Raw genomic sequence first — 24,496 nt, 5'->3', positions numbered from 1 at the left:
AACCCCCAAGAAATTCCAAGGCACAATAGAGGCATTTTCTGGCAATACAGTACCTACATAACTCACGTCTTAACATTACATAGGCAGTGAAGAGCCCTGAAACAGTTTTGTCAATGCCACAGCAGTACAAAGGAGATGGAAAAGGTGACTTCTCTTAACTAAATAGTGGCAATTTGCATGTGTGGTAGGCTATGGGCTTTTTATGAGCTGGGCTTTCTTACAGCTTAGCTCAGGGCTGTGCTAGATCTGGTTTGGTTTGTTCGAGCTTATTCCTGGAGCAGTTACTTAAAACTTGCTTCCCTCAAGTTGTGCTCTGTACTGTAGCTCTGCATTTCTCCTGGAATTGATTCCAGTTTGGTGAGTGGCTCTGGAGTTTTGTGTCTGGAACTGATTGCTTGTAAGTTTGTGGGTCATAATTTCAGGCTTGGAAGCTTTTTTTTTTTTTTTTAATTGTGGCAGAGAATTGAATTTTACACATATACACCCCACACATCCCCCCATGTTTCTGGGTAGAGAATGTCCTGAGATGGAAGTAGCAGCAAATAGAAATATTGTAAGTTCTGTTAATAAAGAGTAACTGTGTGTTTTAAACTGTAGACACTGAAACAAAATTCCTTGACTGTTTATTTGTAACATTGCTCTTGGACTTTCATTGGAATAAAGTAGATTTCCCAAAGACTAATGAAAGATATGGTTTGGAGAAATTTTACTCCAGGGTGTAGTTGCTGCTGGTAGTTTGGTTAAGACTGTTACAGGTTTGGCTTCCTCTGTTTTATAAAGTCCTCTTAATGCTATCCCTGAAGACCCTGGATCCTCAAGTACCTCCAGCTCATCAGAGCATGAAGTGCTTGCTCTTAGCCTTAGTCAGTGGAATGCTGTGACAATGTTCTTGTTATTTCAACATAAGGTCCTCGGAAGACCCAGGCCAAATGTTGTGTGGTATTGATGGGACCTGTCTGAATCAGAGGCTGTAGATGATGAGGAGCACAGACGGATGTGATCACTCCTAAGTGTGTCTGTTCTTAGCAACATTTGCTAATGTCTGCTGTTAACAGCTGAATATAGTTTCAGTGCAAGTGGAACCGCTATGTGATGAGGCAGGTGGAGGTAATGGGTATCCAATTGATAGGTCTTTTCTGTACCAACCTAAATGCCACTTTATATACTGAAATAAGTTAGACTTAAAGCCAGTTATGTTAAATACTTCTAGAGGAGAAGAAAGCAAGAAAGAAAATATTTGGGTAGGGCTTTATTCATCATTAAACTCTCAAATAATCCTATTACATGTTTTGGACTTGCTGCTAACTGCTGGATTCTTGATACTGCTAATTGAATTCAGGGCATAGGTTTTCAAAGAGCTTTAATGCTCATTACATTGTCTGTATTTGAAGTTGTATGGGAGAGTCACTGAAATGTGCAAAGCAGAAACGCATGTAAAAAAAAGGGAATTTTGAGTGACTAGACAGATTCAGAAAACAATTATGAAGAGGAAAGTTGCATTTGTACTCTGTAACTTATCAGGACTGTGACTTTGAAAGTGGCATTTCTACTGCCTGGCTGTGAAAGCAGCTTCTTTTTTCCCACGTGTGCTGATTAGAAAAAGAAGGGGTAGGATTTGCAGAGCAACCTCTGTGATGTTTAAGCACATGTCTCCAATTAGTGTAAATACTTTAATGTAGTGTAAAAAAAGATGACAAACTCTGCATGTTAATATTGGGTTATGTGTTCCTTTGGAGAGGGATTTTTGGAGGGGTGGAACTGTACGAGTGATGGAAATATTTAGTATCTGAAGCTGTGTAAAATGTTGAGAGGTAGCTCCTGTCTAAAAGCCAAATGCTACTATAAGGATGAGTGACAGGAAACAAGAGACTGCCTACTAGCCACCTAATCACTGTGTGCTATGGAGTTGCTGCCTGTGATTTACAGCATAGCTTGAGTACACCTAGACTCCATATTGATGAGCTTTTACCCAGAAGGTCACAAGTGGGAAAGGCCTGGAGGAACTGCTACTGTTTGATCTCCTGTAGAGAGATATAGGGCTCAGCTGTGAGGAGACTTGCAGAACTGAGCCATGTTGTTGTCAGTCACTTCTAAAAAGACCTTTGGAATATCAGCCATCCGAGCTTGTCTCTGTTCAGAGAAAAGGTGGTTTTCTTCTGTTTTATCTAAATTAAAGGTAGAGCAAATAGTATGAGATACTTTTCTTCTTTATGATACTTTGTGAATATTGGGGAGGAATGTGGGGTTTACTTTGTGCAGAAATTTCTAATTATCTTGGGAACTCTAAGTTTATTTTGAGTCAGTTAAAATAACTGTAGTACAATAATCCTTTTTTAAGTGAAAGCACAGTTGAGACCGAAGGTGGGGTGTAAGTTGTGGCTTTTTTAGTTACGTTGAGGGGCTTTTTGCATTTCGATGGTGGTATTCATTAGAACAAATGTCTTCCAGAGAGTACCTGCCCTCTGTGCTACTCAAAATAAAGTTGGATAAGCCTCTGTGCCTGCCTTGCTTCCAGAGCTGGCCATACAGTGTGTGGGCACAGGGAAGGAAATTGGGGTGGAGGGTCGGGAACTGATGTGCTAAGCACAGTACACGCTTCCTGTGAGCTAGTGTCCCAAGCGTGCACAGAACTGATCCTATCCATGTTATTTACCAAGCATGCTCTTGAATGATTGTGCCACAAAAGTCATGCCAGAATTGCGTTTCCTCTTTTCTTCTTCCTTCTGTTCCAGCTGCAATTTGATGGATGGAAGAAAATGAAACACAACACTAAGTGATTTATTTAGGGTCACAGGCAACAAAAATATTTAAGCAGATTTATTATTATCTTAAAAAAAAAAACCAAACCGCTGAAAACTGGACTAATTTTAGACCAGTCTGTCTGCTATTTTAATCCAATTCAGATTTCTCTAAGAAGAGAAGGCCTGTGTTTTCCCAGAAATATGACCGTTATGTTTTGATATACTTGTGGTATCTGTAGAGGCTGAATGCAGACAAGTAAAGCAGTTAATACTGGCCTATGTTGATGTAAAACCTGTAGCATCTTAGTAAGGAATAATTCATATGTCTAGGTGAAAATGGGGTCAAAACTTAAGAGTCTTGATCTCAGTGTTTTGAAGTGCTAAAGTAATTCTTGTTTTGCAGTTGTAATAAAAGGTTCAGAATGTTAGTCTGTGTAAGTTCAGCTTGACCAGAAAAAAAATATTCCCAGTTTTAAAAATTTTAAATAATAAAAAAGAAATAGTGTTTGCTTCTGTTGCCACTTTGAAGTGATGGGAAAAGTTCATCTGTAGTTCACTTAAGTTCCTGGGATAGGCAAAGGTGATCTTGGTGCTGTGGCTTGCTGCAGTGATGTGTGACAGGAGATGGAGCAAGGAGACCATAGGTCCCTTTGCCTAGACTGCCATCATCAGCTCTTCACACCAGTTAGCTCCAGGGCATGGAAGGGATTGTTGGCTGCTTGTCAGCATAAATTCTCTTGTGCCAGGGAGGTGTTTTAGTCAGAGCTCTAAATGCAAGCCTGAGCCTTGTTAATTCAGGATTAGCTCCAGTAGCAAAGCCTGGCATATGTGTGTGGGTCATCTTTTTGGTGACAAAGATAAGGGGAAGAGGTGCTTTGCCTGGGTCAGGACATAGCACCCAGCAAAACTCCTGGGCATATGGAGAGTTGGTTTGGTTTGGTTTTTTTTTTTACCTCCAGCCACAGCCTGAGGAAGCAAGTCTAATTGAACTTCTTAATGCTGTTCAAGCAGAGACTGCCAATCCCAACATGCCATACGCAGCTCTGTAGTGAAGACTGAGATGAAGTGGGGCTGGTGGCTTTTATTTCTTGCCCTGCTCATACAGGTCTTGCATTCAGAAGCTTTTCTTTGGGAACAGCCGTTGTATATAGTTTGATTTCATCAAACTTATATTAAAAAAAAAAAAAAAAAAATTAGTGCATTGTTCAATTTGTCATTAAAAATGCTCTCAAACAAGGAAAAAAAGCCCCAAACCACAAAACTTTTTCTGCTTTTGATGTCCTGCTGTTACTCCCCAGTGTTGATGTCTGACTTAAAGATTAATTAAAATAAATATCAAGTGCTACTGAAATAATTAATACATTATTTAATTTACATTCGATTGTAAGTGGAAGAATGTCTTACACTTCCCTTTAAAAAATCAGCATGGTTCCAGAAAGGAAGGAAGTATGCTAATTACAATGCCTCCATGAGACTTTGCAATTCATGGATGAGAGTTGATCAGAAGATGCAAAGGAGGCAAAGCAAGCATTTTAATGTTTGATACTTCAGTGCTTCTCATCCCAAAGTTTGCTATTAAAACACATAGCAAACTTTGTAGTGCAGTTTTATATTTCCTGAACTTTTCCATCTAGATGCATTAGAGACATTTAGGATTGGATGCTGATCCTGTGCTGCTTTTGGCACTGAGGTAACATGGCTGGAGTTTCTCCCAACTTAGGCTGGTTAATGTGAAATCAGAATTAGTTTCTGTAGCTTTTTACAAAATATCCATATGTTTCATAGCACTTTTCTTAACATATATGTTATGGCCAGCATTTATGTACATTTTCCTGCCACACAAGGGAAAAGAGCAGAAGTTCTGCCTTTGGTAGAAGCAACAAATACAGTGTGTTCAATGAACGGTCATAATGTCTAGTGGTATATATGTAACAATATGAAGATGTTAATGCATCTCTGAACATACTTGTTAATGTGGAAAATACTAGCATCTGTTAATGGAACAGTGACAAGAGGAAGGATAACAGAGAGTACTAGCATCTGTTAATGGAACTGTGACAAGAGGAAGGATAATAGAGAATTCTGTAACAGGGCTGGGTATAAAGGTATTTTCTTCTATTAATAATGAAGCTGTCTTAAATATGCAATAATGAGAACAGTTGTGCAGGGTCAGATTAAACATCTAGCTTGGAGGTCAGGAGATGATACCCAAGAGACCATGGAAGAGCAATAGAGCAATAAAAGCATGGTATTTTTTCTCATAGAGGCTCTGGGTCTCCAGCTCTGTGGTTTCTGAAACCAGAAGGTGTACTACCTTGTCTTTTCACTTAACCTTTGTGTTGCCTCTCTCTTGCTTCCATTTCTCTAGTGTCTTACCATTCTTCCTGTTCCCTCATGATACTGAAGCAGCAGTAGCAGAAGTACTGAGAATATAGTGGAAGCAGCCTGGTTGCTCATTATTTCTTTTTTCTGCTAAATAGCAGAGAGCCAGCTGTAGTAAAAATCCAGCTTAGGTTTTGGCTGGTTAGTCTGTGCTCCATATGAGGAGCTGAGAGGCTTGAACATGTGTGCTGCTGTGAGTTGCTGGACATCAGAACAAGTCCTACAGTGAGAAGATATAAGATTTTTAGGGAGAGAACTGTACTTCTCTTCAGATGCGTAGGGAATTTCATGGGAGCTGTGGAAACTATGTTTCTGAAGTAGAGGCCTTTGCTGTTTGCTGCCAACCTTCAAATCCCTATTTAATAGCATGGCAGGTTTACAGCTGCCATTAAAATGTTTTCTCTGAGTGATTTTGGTGGTTGATTTGTTTTTACCCTCCTCATCTTATTACTTGAAACTGTGAAAGTACTTTAAGGGGAAAAAAAACCAAAACAACTAAAGGGGGGAAGGCCAGGGGAATACCTGGGAAATATGAACTAAAATGAATAGTCCAGGAAAGTCTTACAAGTGCTGGAGTAAGGATTTTGTAACTGGAGATTTTGGGGTTAGCCCTGTAGGAGTAGTGCTGTATCTTCTGCTTTCTAGATGAGCCTAGGCAGAAGGTTTCAAACTTTCCTCTCAAAAATAGCTTAAAGTACAGCAGTTAAATTCTGTCTCAGCATGACTCAGTGTCCTGTGCTAGTAGATAACTTGCCTAATACAATGTGTTATAAATTCGTGTTACAGTTAATACAGTAACATCTGACAGGAATTATTTTAAGATGACTGCCGTTGTATTTCTATAGAAAGCTTTCCTGGAAAAAAATATAAATATTTAATTTAATCGTTGACTTCATCTACCTGGACTTGTGCAAAGCGTTCAACACTGTCCCACATGACGTCCTTGTCTCTAAATTGGAGAGACATCAATTTGGTAGGTGGACCACTCGGTGGATAAAGAACTGGCTGGATGGCCGCACACAAAGAGTTGTGGTTAATGGCTCAATGTCCAGCTGGAGACCAGTAACGAGTGGTGTCCCTCAGGGACCATTGTTGGGACCGGTCTTGTTCAACATCTTTGTCACTGACGTGGACAGTGGGATTGAGTGCGCCCTCAGCAAGTTTGCTGATGACACCAAGCTGTGTGGTTCGGTTGATACCCTGGAGGAAAGGAATGCCATCCCAACCTCATGAAGTTTGACCATGCCAAGTGCAAGGTCCTACACCTGGGTCAGAGCAATCCTAGGCACAGCTACAGGTTGGACAAAGAAGACGACTGGAACAGCCCTGTGGAGAAGCACTTGAGGGTGTTGGTTGATGAGAAATGGAACATGAGCCGGCTTCAGTGTGCGCTCACAGTGCAGAAAGCCAACTGTATCCTGGGCTGCATCAAAAGGAGTGTGACCAGCAGGTCGAAGGAGGTGATCCTGCCCCTCTGCTCTGCTCTCATGAGACCTTACTTGGAGCATCTTGTACTGTTCTGGTGTCCTCAACATAAAAAGGAAATGGAACTGTTGGAACAAGTCCAGAGGAGGGCCACGAGGATGATCAGGGGACTGGAGCACCTCCTGTATGAAGACAGGCTGAGAAAGTTGGGGCTGTTGAGCCTGGAGAAGAGAAGGCTGCATGGAGACCTCATAGCAGCCTTCCAGTAACTGAAGGGGGCCTATAAGGATGCTGGGGAGGGACTCTTCATTAGGGACTGTAGTGACAGGACAAGGGGTAATGGTTAAAATTAAACAGGGGAAGTTTAGATTGGATATAAGGAAGAAATTCTTTCCTGTTAGGGTGGTGAGGCACTGGAACGGGTTGCCCAGGGAGGTTGTGAATGCTTCATCCCTGGCAGTGTTCAGGGCCAGGTTGGACGAAGCCTTGGGTGAGTCGTTTAGTGTAAGGTGTCCCTGCTCAGGGCAGGGGGTTGGAACTTGATGATCTTAAGGTCCTTTCTAACCCTAAATATTCTATGATTCTATGAATTTAAAAAAAAACCCCGAAGAACAGCAAACATCAAACCTCAGACTAAAACACCAACACAAATCAGCATTTCTTTGTTACTGTTATCTGTGTTAGAAGAGTGTATAGTTGCCTGGGACTACCTGGCCTCTTTAATAAATCTTGTTCCCTCCCCATTCCCCATAATTCAGTGCTCTAGAATGGTGAGATGCAAGAGAAAATACAGTTGTTTGTGATGTAGGCATTTAACAAATTATCTCAGCAGATGTAGGCAACTACAGAAGCTCAGTAAAGGGTGTGTCTGTAAATTGTGATGGTCATTAATATGCTGACTGCCTTTTCCTGGGTTTTGAGTTACCGGCTGGGCTTAAACCATGACATGTCCTGAAGCTTGAGCTCTTGTAACTGTTGGTTTGTTACTTAAATCTAGGCATGTAGTAGGCATTAAGTACTCATTTTACTTTCAGTACCTGTTTTTTTCACATACCTCTCTTCCATTATAAACATTATCTTTTCATTTTAGTTGCCAAGCTTTTTTTTTGAGGCAGGAAAGTTTGTGCATTTCTGAAGTATAGAACGAGCTAACATCTTGATTATGTCTTGGAAGAATCACAGCGGTGCATTCATTGTTCCTGATAAATAGGTATGTGATTTTACGGGGACTCTACAGTGTGTGTGTATAGAATTCATGCTCAGGAAAAATAATCTCTTAAAAGGGTTTGTTCGGTTTACTTTACTTTGGTGGTTGTTTTTTTTGTGATTTGTTTTAGTTTGGGTTGTTTTGTTTTGTTTTTTTTCCAATTTGGATTAAAATTTTTTCCTAGGGAAAAATGAGGAACACAACAGTAACCAAAAAAAAATAAAAAAAGCTTAATTTGATAATGCTGATTGCTAGTGGTTTTTGACCTAAAGACTCATTAACCTTTGTCCCCAAAAAATTATCTAAATAATCCATGATTTATACTGGGAGTGGAAGAGGAGAGGAGAGGATGTAGATTTTTGAACTCTGTTGGAAGATCACTGGCTCTGCATTTAGAACAGACTTGACCTTTCTCAGGCCCAGGTCCTGGGCTTAGTGTTCACCAGACTTTCTCAATGTTTTTTTTTTGTTTTTTTTTTCTTTAGAAGGAAGTCAGCACTTGTCTGGCTTGAAAATGTTTCTAACAGAGGTTTTTAGCTTGTAAAACTAATACCTTCAGAAAACAGGATGTTTTAGCCGAATGTCACAGAAAGCAAATGTTCTGCTCCATAGATAATTTTGTGGAATATGCATTGTTTCTTGCATTCTGGGGGAAAGATGAATGATGTTGGTGCTTCTGAGACTTCTTTGAAATTATTTCACTGCATGCTTGCATTGTGAAGAAAGGCAGAATAGCAAGATAAAATGCAGTGGAATATTTCTCTTCTGTCAGTTTTATCGTACTAAATGTCTGTCTTTACAGGCAGCAGCAGCATAGCTGACAATTTCTTATCCCATTTCCTGAAAAGAAATGAACATATCCATGGTCACTCTTATTAGTTAAATGTATGTATGTAATATACACCATGCAGTTAATTGAATTTGTTATGTAATTTAATATTTCATCTTCACTTTCTTTAGAAATTGGTTCAAGTAAGGTAGCGAAGATTAGTATGTTAGAGGGTATTTGTGCCTTTTCATTTCCCTAATGAAAATTTACAAGGAATTTTCAGAAATGGAGAGCATCATAGGTTTTAAAATGGAAATTTGTGTCAGGAACAAATGCCAACTCTCTTCAAATCCTCTAAAGACAGACAAAACAAAATTCAGGAGTCAGTTATGCAAATGGGAGATTCTTATCTGGAGACTGAATTCAGTTCTATGAACAATTTCGAGGAAGTTTGGGAATTACAGATGTGTCAAAAACGGACATTGTTAGTTTATTGCTATGAATTGCAAGATCAGTATTAAAAAAAGCGAGCATCAAACTGACCATCTAAGGAAATAAATTCAGGCAGATTAGCCCTCACTGCATTAAATGTTGAACATTTTCAAATTTCAAAACAAGTCATAAGAAAAGTATTTCTTCTGTTAGGAAGTGTTAAGGAAATAAACCTTAACTCTAAAAATTTAGATGGTGTTAGACGCTTCATGATTGGGTTTTGTTTGTGTCTTCTGTGATGTTAATCGCAATTTTGAGTTGTAAATATTTTGACCACTTGTAGCTGTAAAGAAGTGCTGGATCAAGCTACTACAAGTGACCCTCAAGACATCTACAGCACAGCTGAAAATGAGTGAAGTAACCCATCTGCCTGAATAGCCTAAATAGCAATTGGTTACAAATGTTTAAGTGTTTCCTTTTGGGGTAATTTCCAGGCTGAGATACTCCAAGATCTTTTTAGAAATGCTGCACACTTGAATGCTTCAATTGAATGTCTGTAAACTGGGGAAAAAAAAAAAAATCATATGCAAGGGATAGCTGAGATGCGTCTTGCCTGAACTTGCGATTCTGCCTTGTATTTCCCTGTAGTGAAAGCAGAGGTTGGATTCTCTGTGTGGTCAATGAACATGAGAGTGTGTTTTGTTGGCATGCCAGGATTCCCATCCTAAACTGTCTGTTTCTTTCACTTGACTGAAGGAAGTCTAGACAACTAGATCTGACCAGGATGTAGTTGTCTGAAGCTAGCTGAGCTGAGTCCTATTTTTTATGCCTAACTTGAACTACTTAAAAGTGCATAGCTCCAAAGTTGTTCTTTGATTTGTTTTAAATGTTTCCTTAGAATGACTTACCATTGTCATAAGGATTCACTCAGATTAGTGAATAAAGGTAGTAGAACAAAAATGAGAACCAAGTGGTTGCTTTGACTAAATCAGCATCCTAAGAGGTTTGTATTAATTTTAAGGAATGTTGATTTTTTTTTTTTAATTATTATTTTTTATAAATCTGTTCAAAATTAAAGCTCTGAAATTTCACAAATAAATGGCTTCTCCCCTTGGCCTTGATTCCCCCCCCCCCCCTTTTTTTTTTTACCTCCAGACAGAGAAGCTTAGCAGACAAGTGCCATGTTGTGTTCATGAATGATTTCATAAAATAAGCAGATGAGTAACTGTTTATAGTGTGAGACTTTGGGAGTTGAGGTTACAGCAAGAAGTGACAGGAAGTTCAGAAGAGCTTGTTCTTGTAGGATGAGATGGTGCCAAGCTTTCTGTCACAGAAGGATATGTAGGGAGGAAACCTCTTGCTGGAATTAGCCAGAAGAAATGCCGTTGTTGAGGAAAAAGACCTCCTCTTGTCTGAATGTTTGAACTTTGTTGGTTAACCAGTGTTTGGTTTTCAGTGTAGGATTGGGTTTAAGGATTTTTCAACCTGTAAATCATTAAAGTGAATGCTATTTCCATTAACAGAAGAAAGGGTTTTTGATTGCAGGTCTGCAAGCATAAGGCTGGATATTGGAAAGCTGATGCACCTCTTGCTCTTCATGCTATGGATCTTTGCTAATGCTGCTTTGAAATTTGTAGATGAAAATGACTTATAGCAATGTAAATGAATTATTACATTGATTTGTCATAACAATAGTAAGACTTCAGAGAAGGTGAGCGCTGCTCAAAATGTTTCACTGAGAAAAGCATATCAAAAGTTTTTTCTTCTTCCCTGCAGTGTACCTCTCTGGTGTTTCCTGGTTGCACTGATGTGAGTTCTTGCCAGTCACAGAGATGATACATCTGTAGTCCTACAGTGTAGTGGGTTCAGCTGTAAATTATTTTTCTCCTTCCTAGTGCCTGGTCCAGTGCTGTGTCTGATTAACACACCAATGTTTTAGTTGTTGCTAAGTAATGCTTACTGCGATCAAGGACTTTTCAGTCTCTCTGCCACTGAGGAGAGGCACAAAAAGCCAAGAGAGAGCAGAGACAGGACACCTGATGCAAACTAGCCAAAGAGGTATTCCGTACCACAGCACGTCATGCTGTGTACATAAACTGGGGGGAGTTACCTGAAAGGGCCCAATCTCTGCTCAGGTCAGGCTGGGTATCGGTCAGCGGGTGGTGAGCAATTACATTGTGCATCACTTGTGTTGTCTGAGATTTAATTTCTTCTCTTGTTGTTTCCTATTACTATTGCTGGTGGTGGTATTCTTTTTATTATCACTATATTTTTATTTTGGTTATTAAACTGTTCTTATCTCAATCTGTGGGGTTTGCATTCTTTCAGTTCTCCTCCCCATCCTGCCTTGGGGGTGGGGGAGTGGGGTGGGAGAATGGCTGCAAAGCAGTGGGTTACTGGCTGGGGTTAAACCACAACAAACAATCTCTCTAATTGCTTGGAACATTAATAGAATTCAACAACAGCATAGTTTTGTAGTTTAATTCCAAAAAGACTAGTTCACCCATACAGAATTAAAATCCATAAATTCTTGAAAGTATAGTTGAAATTTATTATAATTACAGCAGAAGAGCTTCCCAATTAAAACAGTGTTTTTTTGTGTTTGTTTTTTTTTTTTTTTTCTGAAAGCAGTTTTAAGCCACTGAGTTGGTAATGTTCTCCAGTAGAGCAAACTGACAAGGATATAATTTCACTAGCTTCAGTTGTCTTTCTCTGTTGCAAGAAAGAAATTCATTGTTGCTGTAGAGAAGACATTTTTTTCGCCAAAGGAGATTTAAATTTAGCGCTTATTCCTTTAAATCAGAGTTGTGCAGAGACTGACCAAAACCGCGTGAATTGATGCAACCAGAAAACAGAAACAACAGGACTAGCTTCACTTCTTGAAGCTGTAACAAAGGATCTACTTGTACTCTGTGCTGAATGCGAGCATGCAAAATATCCTGTGGAAGGCAGTTGAGGTAATCTGTGCTCTTCTCCAAATGCACTGGGAGAGCTTCTTGTAAGTTGGCAGTTCAACAAAGTTAACAGTTTAAGTTGTTGACTCTTGTGATAGTTGTAACCAGGTTCTCAATGCCGACTCTTACATTTCTCTACCATGAAAGTCTGTCATTCCAAGTCTTTGAACTGACCTGCCTGTTACTTTACATCTGTAGGAGCCTCGAATACCAGCCATTACATTTTTCATAACACCCAGCCTTCCTTTGCTGTAAGTTACAGAAAGAGAAGAAGGAGCTTGCTGTAGGAAATGTTGTCTTTGTATTTCTTGCTGTATATTAAGTTGGATGTGAATCAACTATGTAGAAGCTGTATAATTATTAAAGTGAGCATTAACCATGACTTATGGCTGGGAGATTGCTCTGTTTCATTGTCGATGTTGGAAAACAGTTGTCATGGGGATTATTGGGTTTGCTTATGTTGATGGATGAATTATTAGTTCTTATCTCGGGACCATTAAAGTACAAGGAAGAAGATTTCAACCTGAAATCTTCAACTCATTTTGAATGGGTTGCCACAATTTAATTTTTCAGTGTTATTTAATAGTCTGAAAAAAAAGTTGGGATCTGTCTCTTATGAGACTGAATGTTAGCCTCATATAGAAGGACATGAGCACATGAGACTTAAGACCTATGTAATTTTTATTAACATTGGAGTTACATTCTGATGGGCACATGGTACCTATGGTCCCCACAGTCAGTGGGGGAAGAAGTAATAAATTTATAATGGAATTCTTAACCAGGAGTCTGAGTACGGAACTGTTCCAGGTAGCCAGGAGGAAAAGCCAAGCTTGATGATTTTGGGTAAATCCCCATTCAAGGACCTATATGGTCAACTCTGGACTGCTGAAATCTGCATGCTTTCACTATAGTGCTAAGCTCTAAACTTCCCTAAAAGAATGAAGTTAAAAATGCATGTTCTTTCAAAAATTACAGGATCTTGGGTTTGTCTTTTTTTTTTCATGCGGAGAACAGCTGGAAATGGAAGTCATATTCCTTCTTTCTAATGCTGTCTTGTACAGTCCTTTCTAAGTCCTTTCCTCTTCCAGAGGATGCAAACCCATACCAGTTTCTTCACAGGTCTCATCTTCTAAACTAACACTGTGGAAGAACTTGGAAGGTTGCACTGAGCAATTGCTGCACTGAATACCTAAAACGCTTCTTGCAATGCAAAGAAATAAATCCTCTTTCCAGAGAAGTAACCGGTAGGATAGAGAGATTCTTCCTTTTGTAACCCTGTGACTCTTAATTATTCCATGTACAGCAGCATAGCACAGCTTGAAAAGCAGGCTGAAGGCTAGGTCCTTGGTCTCTGTGTTTGTCAGGAGTAACTTAATGCCGATTTAAAATTATCGGCAATTTTCTTCTCTTAGGTCAAATTCCAAGCTTGATTGGAATTTTTCCTATTCAGATTATGTTCTTTAATAATTGTCATGAAGTTGCTGTAGTACACCTTATTTTCCCAATCTCACATAAACAGATGTGGACGGTATGCTTTTCCTCATAGAGATCTGATTCCATCTATCTCTGGTTAATGTGCTGTGTGTATAGCAGATTTAAAATTCGGGGAAGAAAAGTTGCCTATCTTACATATGCCTACAGTTCTTGGGGAAAAAGGTGATAAGATGCTCAGGTTAGCAGTACTGAGGTATTTCTAAGCATCTGCAGGCAAGCTTTGGGTCCAGTGATATTACCTGGCGGGAACAAAAATGCCCCTCCTTAGGTCCCTATAGAGACATCTGATGCTTGCTTAAATTCAATGTCTCACTATAAAATTAACTGTTCCTAAGTGTTGGTGACTAGAAGGAAACAAAAGCCTAATTGAAATTTCCTACACAATATCCTATTTCTTTGAGGTTTTGTTAATATGTATCTTCACGTTTTTTCCTGATAATGACAAGAGCACCAGTACCTGACAGCAAAAGGTAATACTCAGTTATTCTGTCTCCATGTGTGTGTGAAATGTCTTTCCTTGCCAAATCATTGACAAAGAGTGTACTTTTGTGAACTTTATATTTTAAAATCTTGAATTGGTTTGATTGAACTAATGTGTTTTTTTTGTTTGTTTTTTCCTGGGGTTGTTACATTTTTATAGCAAAGCTATGTTTTTAGTGAGCATAATTTATAATAATACAGGGTACATCATCTTAAGTCTGGAAGACTGTCCCTTTCCAACAGGAACATTCCAGCACTATATCATAATCTCCCAACTTTTTGCTTCACGATTTTAACTGCCAGAATTATTTGGACTGTGATGTCTTCATTTGCCAGGTGTTTTGCTGCCCTTCTGCTGCCTAGAGGTAAAGGTAGCTTTCAGGTCCCTGCGTCTTCATCACCATCTCTGATCCACCCTCACTCGCCTACTTGTGATTGATCGATCTGCTTCCAAAACAGCAAGTTATGAATGGCAGTGAAGAACAAGTTTTCTGTGTATACATCTCTACTACTTCCACTAGCTGAGGTATTAATCTTGAAACCAAGAAACATTACACCAGAAGCAAGATGCTGATGACACTAAGCAGCACAATTTTTTTCAGAAAGCATTGAAGTTTTGTCCACTCAACACAGAATTCCAGATCTTATTGGTCTGCATGACAAATGTAATCTATAATAGGTAGGTCAAGGACCTACTGGAAGAAGAGTATTAATCTTTCAGAAATTATGCATTTCATAGCATTGTCTTTTAGTTTTGTGTCTAGCTTTACACTGTTTCAGCACAGATATAAAGAAACTAGAAATTGTTCTAGAGAACATAGGTCCTGTTTTTCTTGGAATAATGCACTTTTCCCTGCTAAGTCAGTAATTTTAAAGAGAGCAGCTTTTAACTAACCTCTTGCATTCTACAGTGTTCCTCTGATCATTCCTTAGTTTTTGACTGTTTATGGGTTTGGTTTTGGTTTGTTTGGGGTTTTGGTGTAACTATTATTATTACTACTTTTACTTTTGAAAATAATATGTTTGTTGCAACTTAGGGTATGTTTGTGCCTAACGTACCGAGACCTTGATGAAATGTAATGTGACATATTTGCTCAGTTGCTATTTCCATGACAGAAAATCCATTTCTGGAGTGCATCAGACTTTTGAGCAGTCTTAGCTATGTACAGGGTGCCAAGTTAAACAAACTTCTCAAAAGAAGTACTTTTTGGTCTGTATGGGAGTGCAAGGAATATCTTTGTCTTTGCTTCATTATCACATATCTAAAATGTATGTTTACCTTCTCCACAACTGCAGTGCAGAATCTGAGATTAATTTTTCAGTGTGTTATACTCTTCAGGTATGTTTTCTTTGAGTTTTGTTCCCCAAATGTTTTGTTTGAGTTTTTGCAGCTTTGCCTTTGTTTTCCTATGCTCTTTTTTTTTTTCTCCTTTTTTTTTAAGGAAACAATCATTAGGAACGATAATTTATGAAGTGAGTTGAGTCTAGCAGTTTATCTCTCCAGATGAACCTGGTTTTAAAAGATTTCATTAATAAAAACAAGGAGAAAGAAGTTGGAAAAAGAGCAAAAATAAAATGAAAGGGTATTATGGCCTTTATCTTAATTTTTTTTTTTGAGTTTTTTTGTGTTTTGGGTTTTTTTTTGTTTTTGTTTTTTATTATTTATCTGAAGGTTTTAAATTAAATTAAAGCACTTCTGTAAATACGTGTTTGTAAAATTGGTTTAATACAGGCACACAGAGCAGAGAACTTGGGGGGGGGGGATATTGTTGGGGAGTCTAAATGGGTCTTGCACCAAATCTAAATGAGCAGTATCGTATTTCTGTAAAAAATGTCATCCTGGGGTATGTAAATAGGAGTATAACCTGAAAAGCAAGTGGTGTATTGTAGAAGTTTTAGCTGGATCATTATGTCCACATTTAGGTTCTCTGCAAGTAGGACTTACTGAAGACACAGCAGAGTACATGATCAGAGATTATTGGAATATTGAATGGGCCTCAAGAAGGCTGGTTAGCTTTGAGAAGACTGCAGAAGGAGGATAAAACAGTGTTCACCTATGCAAATAGCTGCTGGAGAAGAGAGCAAGAATAATTTGCATGCTGAATGGAACAGAAGATAATAGATATTGACTAAAGATGAATTTAGAATAGAATCATAGAGTCACAGAATGGTTTGGGTTCGAAGGGACCTTAAAGGATCATGCAGTTCCAACCCCTCCTGCTATGGGCAGTGACACCCTCCACTAGACCAAGTTGCTCAATGCCCCGTCCAACCTGGCCTTGAACACTGCCAGGGATGGGGCATGAAGAGATCTTGTGAGAATTTTATTTAAAAAAAATAAGAAACTACAAAGCCCCAAACCATAAACAACAAAAACCGCTCATCATTTGATCTGGTGCCCTGAAAAAAGTGAGACCTTTAAGAACAAGTTAAACAAATGCCAGTCAAGAATTGCATGAGATCAATTGATCCATTGCTAGTCCAAGCAGTGTATTAGATTATCCTCTGGGGTACCTTTCAGATTTCTGATTTTATGATGGTAAATTTCTGGTACAAACTATAGATTTTCAAATAGAGAAATAAAAACAAGATGGGATCACATCAACTGGTGCTAAAAAAAAGAATATCACCTAAGCGTTAAGGGGAACTTAGGTTTAGTTAGTCATATGTTTTCAGTGTTTGACTTCCATGAACCTGTGAATGAGTGAATTTTAGTAGGATAAATGTTCACAGGAAATAAATTTTATGTTTTCACGCAGACCTCTTTCAGAAATTAAATCTTGAGTTTGCATGCATGTTCTGTGTAATGGCAGCCAGTAAACAGAGTAAAAGCAGTGGCCTGATAACTTTTTCTAACAAATAACCAGTAAAATGCATCTTGAATTTTGGCTGTCAAATAAACATAATCACTTACTTGTAAATTATTCACAATTAAAAACTATAAAAGAGAGAGAGATTATTATCAATAAAGTCTGAAAGGGACAATTTATTTAATGAGTAGGAAAAAGCCAAATTATCAGATAAAATGGATCATTCTCCTGTAAAGTATCAGTCTAGTATTTGAGAGTGATTTTTTTTCTTTTGGAAAGCTAATTTCTACTGAATAGTGACTAGAAAGAGCAAAGCTGGTAAAAAATGCTGGTACGAAAAGGAGCTTATAGATTGTCTGAAACCTTGTAAAGCGGTCTTCACTTTAAGTATTCATGCTAATTTGTTAGCAGTGTGTATTTAACTATCAATTACTCTGCACTGTTCAGAATTGTTCGTGCCTCCTGTTTTCTGTAGCTGCTTATCCAGTACCTGAGTCAGGTTTGAAGAACTGATTTTGTAAATATGGCAACTGGCAAAGTCTGAACCTGCAATGTAAACAGGCCATGACTGACTTATTGTTGTGAAGTTACTGCTTTGTTTAGTTGCAGATCTCTGCAAGATGTGAACTTCTCATGCTTTCTTACAAATATTTTATACTGTTGGACATATTAAGCTCCTTCTGCATAGGTTATCCATACTGCAGTGTTGATGCCATGATGAGTAGCAGCAAAATAGCGAGACAGTTTTCACAGTATGCTAGAGATTGGAAGGGACCTCGAAAGATCATCTAGTCCAATCCCCCTGCCGGAGCAGGAACACCTAGATAACGTTACACAGGAATGCGTCCAGGCGGGTTTTGAATGTCTCCAGGGAAGGAGACTCCACAACCTCCCTGGGCAGCCTGTTCCAGTGTTCCGTCACCCTCACTGAGAAGAAGTTTCTTCTCAAGTTTAAGTGGAACCTCTTGTGTTCCAGTTTGTACCCATTACCCCTTGTCCTTGTTTTACTTGTAACAATTCCAGTGATGTACCAGATCTCCTTACATTCGAGTTATCTTTTGTTCAGCAGTGATTGCAAATGTGGCAGGCTCAATTCAATGTCCAAGTCTTGACTAAATATCACTGCTGTATAAAATTTAACTCTTGGAAAAACATTTCAATAATGAAGTTGCATAAAGCGTCTTTCCTCAGACAAACTGAACAGCAATCGGATATCAGTACCATGTTCCCTCAATTGTGAGGGGTTTTTTGTTTGTTGGGTTTTTTTAAGAGCATCAGAACTACTAATTAGAATTAGGCTGCTTATATTCAGGCCAGCTTCAAAGATGCCTCATATTGTGTTGTGGACTTTAATGTCTTCCCAAGATGTGCAAGATAACAGTATAGTAGTTGATTTGCCCTGCTGCATCCTTGAACTCATCAGTCATACCTGCAGTGATGATGGATCTGGACTCTTTTTTTAACTAAAGAATTTAGTCGCAGTCTTGTGACCTTGCTGCAATGAATTGGGCAAAGCTTTACCCTACTGCTTTGAAGAACTTGCCCATCCTTGGTAGTAGCTTCACAGCTACCATTTGGTCATGGCTGCAGTTTGCAATCATTGTTTTCTCTCAAAGCTGGCACAACATTGCTGTCACAAGATCATAAGAACAAGTTAAACAAATGCCAATCAAGAATTGCATGAGATCAATTGATCCATTGCTAGTCCAAGCAGTGTATTAGATTATCCTCTGGGGTACCTTTCAGATTTCTGATTTTATGATGGTAAATTTCTGGTGCAAACCATAGATTTTCAAATGGGGAAATAAAAACAAGATGGGATCACATCAACTGGTGCTAAAAAAAAGGATATCACCTAAGCGTTAAGGGGAACTCTAGGTTTAGTTAGTCATATGTTTTCAGTGTTTGACTTCCATGAACCTGTGAATGAGTGAATTTTAGTAGGATAAATGTTCACAGGAAATAAATTTTATGTTTTCACACAGACCTCTTTCAGAAATTAAATCTTGAGTTTGCATGCATGTTCTGTGTCATGGCAGCTTATGGAACTCTAAATCAAGCTGAGACTTTTATTATATTTGTACCCTTAGGTGTTTGCAAATCCTCAGTAATTTCAATATAGGCTTCCAAGGATAGACTTTATTATGTTGTTCTGCTACGTAAGATGTCAGCGTCTGATAGCCTCTATTGTTGGTACAGTTCTGTAGTTTAACAGCATAAGTAAAAAGTCCAATTTGACTCTGCAGTGTGAAGGAGGCATTTACTGTGTTGATATGGCTTTCCATGAGGAAAACTAGTTGTTTTTGTCTCTAAACTGAAGCTTTGATGCAGAAAGCTTTATGCTATGCCTGCTGATATATAGCTATTGTAAGGATTATTGTCAGATATGCTGTATTAGCAATACTGTTATCTGATTATGTGGTTACTGTGTTTAGCTACGGTATTTTATGAGGCTGTCTTTGAACAGTGGGAATCTATGTAGTACAATGTAGTTTGTTGGGGGAATTGTTTTCCTTCTCTGTCACAGAAGTCGGATTGTTACTGCTTTACCTAATGGGGTGAGTGTGGCGGTGTGGTTTTTTGTGTGTGTGGTTTGGTTTGTTGGTTGGGTTTTGTGATGGCTTTTGGTTGGTGTCGTTTGTTGTGTGTGTTGGTGTCTGCCCCCATCACAAATAAGGCCTCTTTTCTAGACTTCTAGACTACTGAACTGTAGATAATTTAGGTTTTGTTAATTTGTACTTATATGCTGCTGTTCTGTTCTTTAGCCACATCTTCTGTGATAGACCTTTCCAAAGTGAGTCTCTGTTTCACCCATCACTGGCTGCTTTTAGGGTGGCTTCAGAATGGCTTGCTTTTTTTTTTTTTTTTTCTTTTTTCTGATACTGATCATCACTGGCGTTGTCAGGCATCACGCTTAGTCAAAAGCCTTTGCAACAGTCACCACCTAGTCCCTTATAGCTTTTCCTTGGTTTGCTTACCACATTCTCAGATCTATAATAGAAGTTGTACGTAAAGAAGAGAGAAACCTACTGCCTTTTACTGTCCATAGCGATCCTCCTACACCAGCATATTGTAGGAGCTTGTGGCTATCAAGATTGCAGGACAAGAAAAAAACAATGGGAAACTTAATACTGGACAGATACAGGAAGTACAAGACCATAACTACATAAGAAAGCATTGCTATGTTTATCTCTGAGTCTACAATCTTGTGGTGTGAACAAGAAGTGTATTTCAGCTGCTCTCTAATACTTGGAGCCTGCCACCAGGAAACTGACACCGCTGTGCTTTGACTGTTTTTTGACATACATTTGCAGGGTTTTTGAGACCTTGAAATCAGCCAGAATAGGTTGTCAATGGTAGATTTTGGTTTGGGGCATGGAATCTGTATTTAAAACTGAAAAGCTGTGGAGAAGCAGCACAGATGTTTTTGTACTGCATCAGATGCTGGAATCTATCCATGTGTGATTCTTAATACTTTATGGCATAATAGTTCAGTGCTGGTAGGTCTGATAAGACCGCTAACTCATGAAGGTCTGTGAAGCTGTATCTCCACTAGTCTCTGGGCTTGTTGTCATCCAAAATATTCTGGGCAGCGTTCTAGACTCGGTGTTTTCTGAAGCCATAGATGGGCATATAGTCCCAACTACTGCAGGCAACATTAGGGTCATAGAAACCAAATATATTAATGATGGACGTGTTCTGGGACACTAGAGGTACTCTTGTATCTCCTTCCTACTCTTTGGCAGCCACAGACATGCTAAGCATCAAGATGATTAACATGTATGGCTCAAAAGTTTATCCTTCCCTTTCCTTTTACTTCATGTTTTCCAGTGTCTGTCTATATCTTTTCTCACATGCAGGTCCTCCTTTATTTAGCTCTGCACTATAGCAGATTTTTGTGTTTGTTGATGTCAATGGTAATGATCAACATCTGGTTAAAAAGCTGGAAAACTTGCTCTCCTGTAGATGCTGGTTGCTTTTCACCTGTACCTAACTAACCAATGGAAACACATCACACAGCAACCTACCTGGACGTCCTGGCTTAATGTTCTGTGCCCAAGAGTCAGATTTCACAGGAATGTATGCCATTCTGGAGTCCCCTGCTGTGGTGTAAGTGCAGGTGCAAAAAAACATGGTTGCTCTGCTCTAGGAAGTAGAAAGAAATTTACATGGTGAAATAAAGTTTTAGTTGTGTTTGGGTTGGGCTGAAGAAAACAATGCTAGCACTCGAAGAGGACAGTTTGATATACAGAATGCTGAAGTAGTTCTTGACTTTCCAAATGTTAAAATTTTATCAGTTGGTGCTGGCTGGCCAACTATAAGTAGTAGTAATAATAATTATTTTATTTATTGGGCACCCTTCCATTGTTAAAGGCCTGTTAGATGGCTCACAAAAGATATAATCTGCTGTTAATGTCCTACTTGGAGCCTCATAAAAGAAATAAAATAAAAAGGCAGTTATATGCTTAATGGTTTATGCTTTTTCTTTCATGTTGATGTAGAAGATTACAGTAAAAAGGCCAATATTGCATCTTCATTGAAATTAATGGAGTTTCAGTGACTTATCTTCATTCTGAAATGGGTCCAGAATACATTAATGCTGGTTCTTTAGGTTCAGTCATCTGATGCTGGAACATTCTTGATTGATTTGCAAGGTACCTCAACTGGATTAATTAGAGGAGAAAAATACTGTTTGCCCCTCTAAAATCTGCTTCCTGCAAAACCCACTTGCTATAAAATGTCATGTTAGGGAGGCTCCTTTTCCCCATCTTCTGACTGAATTGCCATTTCTTGTGCTCTTTCTTTTCATCTTTTATGTTGTTCATTAAAAATGTTATGTTTTATGCCCCGTATTGTTCACAGTCTACAAGGTTTTTATCACTTAGATAAAAGCAATCTGCTTGATGCACAGCTGGTCTCCAGAGTGATCTGATTGCTTTTGTGATAGGCCTTAGACACCTAATGCTGTGCAGAGCATTTCTGTGCTTTTCTCAAATAACTAAATTAAATTACTTGCAGATGAACTTATTTTATAACAACAAATCTGAAGAAGATTTTTAGGTTTATGGCTGGTCTTTGTCATGTCTTCTTACATTTAGTAGCATTGTTTTCTTTGAGTGGTCCCCTTGATTTCTTGCAGAACAAGGTACAACTCAGCTTAAACATGACTTTCTTTTTCTCACTCCTCTGGTTGAGTGGGAGGAGGGAGGAAAGCTTCCCACCTCTGGAGAGGAGTCACAACTGTAACTCTTCAGAGGAAATGCATATTTCTCTGTTAGTGTGGACTTGGATGTGGAATTAGTTAATTACCAAAAGTTGATGTTGGGCCTCCTCACTGAATATCAGATAGCCAGACCCACATACTTATGTGAATCCTCTTTTTAAGGTCCCTGATTTTCTGCATGTCTCTGAGACACTGGCCACTGCAGACTCAGCTTAGGACTTCAGTGGATAATAGGGAACCTTGCTATTGGGTATTGGAGTATGATGCCTAAGTTTTCTTTGCTGATTTAGCCTGAAAACAGTTGGCATCCTGCTTCTCTCCAGCATGATTCTGCTTTAACTGTATGGAATCTACTTGCTCTGAAAAAAACAAAAAACTTCTTACAGTAAGTTACTACTTTTGCCCCATCCTGCAACATATTTTCCTATAGTCTCAGCTTATAGTAAAGCAAACAAGAGGTTTTTAAGGAAACCTCTTATAGTTTAGTGCACATACTGAGACCACTTAGCAGCTTTTCTTCTTTTTATTGAGGTTTTTTATAAGCTACCAGCCTGCTTCCAGATGGTATAATACATGGGTGGTAACAGTCAACTGGTACAAAATATACTTCCTTAGGAATATATTATGTAGCTGGCTTTGATCTCAACCAAGACAATCAAATAGGTTATTAGGCTGCATCAAATTCTGGTTAAAGTTAGACCTGGTCACCCTGTAGGTAAGCAAAAGCCATCAGACTTTTTGGTCATGGGAAATGTAAATCCCATTTAGATTTGATTAATTTTTTTAGACATTTTAAACCTGTTTAACAAGAAATGTGTCATCCTCTGTGGGCTTGGAACTGTTTTACAGAGTCTCTTCTGTTGTTTCTTAAGCACTGCCTGGCTTTGTCCACACTTCATTAAAGGCATGTAGTGGCTCAAGAGGATTAGGATAACTCAAACCCAGCATTTCTACGCCCAGTAGAAATTAATCTCTTGAAAAGAAAGCTCTGCAGGTTTTGTTCTTGCTTTATATCTTAAACTGCCTGTAGCTCTGTCATCAGTTCAGACAGTGTTTAAGGACCCCAAAGCAAAGCCCAGTGTAATAAAAAGTTTGATTATGGCTTTCCCTGATATAGTCTCATATCAGCCTAATTACTGTATCTTTGGGCTTCCTAAATCTTCTCTACAGTAGCAAGGCCTGTTGCGGTCGATAGTGCTGCAGGTCTACCAAATCTAAAAGACTATGAAATTTTATATTGCTATGTGTGACACAAGATAATTTAAGCTTCTTTTCCAAGTACTATGCATAAAGTTGGCTACCTCAAGCTCTAGTTATTCTCTGTGCTAAGAGATCTTACAGCACCAAATGTTAGCATCCCTGCTTCCAGCTGCTGTTGTGGTGCCCTCTTCCACATCTTTCTTTCTTCCCCAGAAAGAAAAGATATCAGTAGTTCTTTATAAAAGCTTAAAATTTTCATGACTTTTTTTGTGTGCAACAAATATGTCATGACCTATCATGACCTGTTTATAAAAGATCCATTGCAGTGTATCTTAAAACAGAGTCCATAGATACAGATGTAAAGGGGAGGCTGGAAATAAGGAGAAAGTATTACGATCAAGTTTTGGCATTGTTCTTGGAAGCAGTTACGTCCAGAAAACTGCAGAGTTTATATTTCATTAGTCAGCAGCAGGCAGTCCTCAGATTTGTAGCATTATGGATGTGAGCTCAACCTAGCAGTGGTGTATGTCTGTCATTGTTAACCATTACTATCAGGTGATGGTCATCAGTGGTTTAGGCTAAGATGTTCTAGTTCATGCTGGAGTAGCCTGTGTTCTCAGGGAAGCAAGTAGCAGTAGGACTGCTCCAGATCAGGTAACTTGTTGAGATTTTGTAACTCATCATCTGTTTTTATGCCTTGCAGAATTCTGTCTTTCTAATTTTCATGAAATTGAAATAAGATTCTTCTGCTCTAATCAAAAGAAGATGCCTGACAGTTCCCTGTGTAAACATACTGTAAACAACTGTGGGTAATTGTTCTTTATTTTCTTTTGTTGTTTACTTCATTTCAGTTTTCTCTACTAATCTGTTTTATACAGCACTGTACAAAGTAGTAATCAAAGAAATGGAAATACATTCAACATCTGCACTTTTTGTTTTCCAAATAAGAAATAATTTCAGACTGTACTTTGGTTGTATAAGTTCATATTTCTCTTATTCCTGGGAATCCCCTTACCTAAAAGTTACCAGTACAGATTTTTTCCTTGGAATTCTAGGCCATTTGGGAACAGGAATCTTCATTGTTTGAGTTCTGTAATGATACATTTTTACAAGCTTGTGGAGAAAAGATAAAAGCTGAGCTTAAAAAGTATTGAGGTTAGACTTGAGACTCAGCTGACAAGTTGTAAAGCTGTGCAAATGTTTGTTGTAAAACTTCACCAAGCACTGGGAAGCATCATATTTGAGTGTGGAAGTAAAAATCTCATGGTTTTGATGCCAAACAAACCTTACATTTTATGTGAATGGTGGTTTGGTTTCATTTAGTTTTGCTTTTCTTCCCTGGGTGGAAATTACTAGGTCATGTTATTACTCATGAGAC

General features: G+C 38.6%; 1 long non-coding RNA gene across 1 annotated transcript in view; it reads left to right on the top strand.

Annotated features, from left to right (window-relative positions):
• Positions 1–24,084, top strand: part of LOC133264756 (uncharacterized) — a 43,926-nt gene extending 19,842 nt beyond the window's left edge. Inside the window, exons 3-4 of the long non-coding RNA XR_009741761.1 lie at positions 3,701–3,846; positions 23,822–24,084. This is a non-coding gene — a long non-coding RNA (uncharacterized LOC133264756). The remainder of the gene's footprint in view (positions 1–3,700; positions 3,847–23,821) is intronic.
• Positions 24,085–24,496: the final 412 nt, after the last annotated feature.

This window comes from Pezoporus flaviventris, unplaced genomic scaffold (assembly GCF_033815535.1).
Source record: "Pezoporus flaviventris isolate CSIRO_AGI_PZ_B2104156 unplaced genomic scaffold, CSIRO_AGI_Pfla_v1 ptg000002l, whole genome shotgun sequence".
In the NCBI taxonomy this organism is placed as follows: Eukaryota; Metazoa; Chordata; class Aves; order Psittaciformes; family Psittacidae; genus Pezoporus; species Pezoporus flaviventris.
The sequence above is the reverse complement of the archived record's forward strand: the minus strand, read 5'-3'. Positions and strand labels throughout refer to the sequence as shown.